The 2,844-nt window shown below is 41.5% G+C and overlaps 1 non-coding gene across 1 annotated transcript; it reads left to right on the plus strand.

Annotated features, from left to right (window-relative positions):
• The first annotated feature begins 2,352 nt into the window (after positions 1 to 2,352).
• Positions 2,353 to 2,494, plus strand: LOC133220620 (small nucleolar RNA SNORD94). Its single transcript, XR_009727765.1, has one exon. It is a non-coding gene; the product is annotated as a small nucleolar RNA SNORD94 (small nucleolar RNA).
• Positions 2,495 to 2,844: the final 350 nt, after the last annotated feature.

A 2,844-nucleotide genomic window follows, 5' to 3' on the forward strand; every position in this document is an offset into this window, starting at 1 on the left:
ACAGAACAATTGATTTCTGATCAAGGAACAGATGATATGGTGTGGAGTTTCATCCTTCTCTTCCAAAGTAAAAGAACTGTGATACAGCAGAGCAGGGCCTGTTACGTGCGGATGTTCTGTCATTGAGTGGTATCATTCAGCCTTCAAGTGCCCTTTTGCAGTAGCCTGTTGGTTGGTGTAAGCTGCATCTGTGCTGAGCACTTTGCTGCTATGCTGGACTGGTGCAGCATATCAGCTGAGTGTTCCTTCTGTGGACCTGCCCTCAGTAAATGAGTCTGTCTTAGTTCTTACTTAATGTAGACCCTATCCCTGTTACGGTCAGTGAGGAGAAAGCGATAGAAAACTGTAACTGCCACAAGCCTCTGAAGGAGGAAGGCTTACCGGGAAGGAGACCTCATATCCACTAAAAGGTGGAAAGGAGACAATTCAATCAAATAGCTCTTTGTTTTGGTTGGTTTTAAATCTGCTTCACAGGATACTGGAACACACAAAGTGGTTTTCACAGCAGGGTGTATCCTAGGAGTAGTTCTGAAAAGCACCGGTAATTTCAGATGCTCTGTTGGATATATCCTGCTTCACAGTTTCAGCTGCCACTTCCCTCTCCCACTTGGTCAGGAAAACTACTCTTTTCAGATACTGTAGTTCAGTGTTACCTTCTGCTGTGAATGGGTTTGCAGAAGAACTGATGTCACACTTGCTAGGCAGTGCCTTTGTGTTGAAAGAGAGCGAAGTGGGGTAACAGAAGTTTTCTGATACGTCTGTAGAATGGTTTGTTCTTTACTTTCTCTGTGACTGTTTGCTCCTCATTTTCTACAGGTACTCCTGTATCTCTGGAGACCACAAACAGCCTTTTAGATTTGTTATGCTTCTATGGAGATGGGGAATCTACACAGGAAAAAGAGGAGGAAGCAAAAAAGGAAGAAGTAAAAGAGGATTTGGAAGAACCAGCGGTATAAAAAACTTGTTGATCTCTAGTTCTTTATTTCTTTCATACATAATGGGAGTGTATCAAGGTGATGTCAAGATTTTTGTGCTGTGATTACCTGTCTGGGAGATGGGGTGGATCAGATGCACTCAACATTCTCAAGAGATACAATTTTAAAAGTCCAGTGTTTGACCTAGTAGCAAAAGTAGTTTCCATAAAGCTGAACTTAGTAACTGGAACCCTGTCTTGGCTTAGTCCTGCTGAACTTGTTTTTATAGTTGCCTGCAAAGGAGACCTCTAGTGCAGATCACAAGTTAATTTTCTTCCAGTCTGAACCATAGTAACTAGGTTTCAGAGAAGTTTAGGGCTCCTGGCGTAGTCTTAAAAGCATCAAGTCACTGGGTACCGTAGTAGATGTATTGCGCAATACGTCCCTGGGAAGACTGTTGAGGAAGAAAGAGTGTTGCAGAGTATTTGCTATAGTCTAGTGATTCCTACCAACTCCACAAATACTTACAATTTACCTTTTAGTATGTTTAATAACGTAAATATCAATCTAGTTATTGCTTCCTGAGCATTATAATATAAATTATTTCAATATAACCCAGTAAAACGAACCTTTAGCAGCATAGAAATTGCTGCTTAACATCTGTGGTGTTCCCAAATCACGGCATTTGATGTTGAATCGTAACTTTGACCTCTGAGAAACTTATTTCTGCCAAAATCTCTGCAGGTGAATGCTTCAGAACAGCAGGCTCCAAAGAGACAATTCCGAAGAGGTTTACAGTCATCTGGCCCTAGATGGAGGTATAGAAAATAATGCCAGTATTCCCATATTCAATGGTTTGTGCACATGCATTGTTATAAACAGACTTCCAAGACAGTTTGGCAGCCCAAACTTGCAGATATTACTTGCTATATACATCTCTAACCTTTTAAAGTATTGATGGAGATTGAATAAGTGATTGTAGAATAGCTCGAAGTATCACAAGTAATATATTTGAATGTGAGCCCTTGGGTATACAGCCCATTACTGTTCTGCATGCTGAATCCTTTTCCTAAAGGTATCTTCTGTTGAATTCTTTAGCATTCAGCTTGTTCATTGATTCTAGGGAGAACAACAATGCTGAAAGGATATTCAAGATAATGCCAGAGAGGAATGCATACTCCTATTGCACAATGATCCGTGGGATGGTGAAGGTAAAGTTATACTTCAGTGGTGGGAGGGCTTTTTTCAGCTTGTGCAATCTCACACAGTCACAGAGACTATTTTTGTTGGGTTTTTTGCAGCATGGGGCCTTTGTTAAAGCTTATGACATGTACATAGACTTGCTGAATGAAAGACACAAGGGTAAGTGTCTCTTGGGTTTACTCTGTAGTCTTCTAAGTAACAGGAACCCATTGGAGGGTACAGGAATGTTTGCTTCATGGCAGTGATGATTGGCGCAGGGGTACGGACCTCAGCTGGATCATGGGAGCTGAATGCAAGCTGTTTGTTCCAGTGCAGCTGGCATGTGGCTGGCTCTCTGGAACCAGGTTTGCATGAGACTTTGCCAAAAACTGAGCCGTGTCAGCACCAATTGTTCTCTGTAGAATATAATTGTCAATGAATTGTAAAATGAATCATCTTACACTTCCCAGCTGATGTGCACACCTTCAACGCACTGATTTCAGCAGTCCCACATCTGAAGGATAGGTTCTTGGAAAGATGGGAGTTAGCCAAGGTAAGCCAAGCAAAAGAGGTGGGAAAGGGGTAAGAGTGTAGGGACTGGGTCTGCTGTATCAGTAGAATTTTGCAGTTGTTAGAATACTACAAACAAGAGCTTTGTACAAAGATACTGATATCTGCTGCAAATGAAGTCCAATGGTTTTAACATAGGAGCTAGCTATTGAGGAGTAGAAAATGTACAAAATCCAAC

The sequence above is a fragment of the Neopsephotus bourkii genome, unplaced genomic scaffold (assembly GCF_033783945.1).
Source record: "Neopsephotus bourkii isolate Nb327-2 ecotype Australia unplaced genomic scaffold, CSIRO-AGI_Nbou_v1 NB_1457, whole genome shotgun sequence".
Classification (NCBI taxonomy): domain Eukaryota; kingdom Metazoa; phylum Chordata; class Aves; order Psittaciformes; family Psittacidae; genus Neopsephotus; species Neopsephotus bourkii.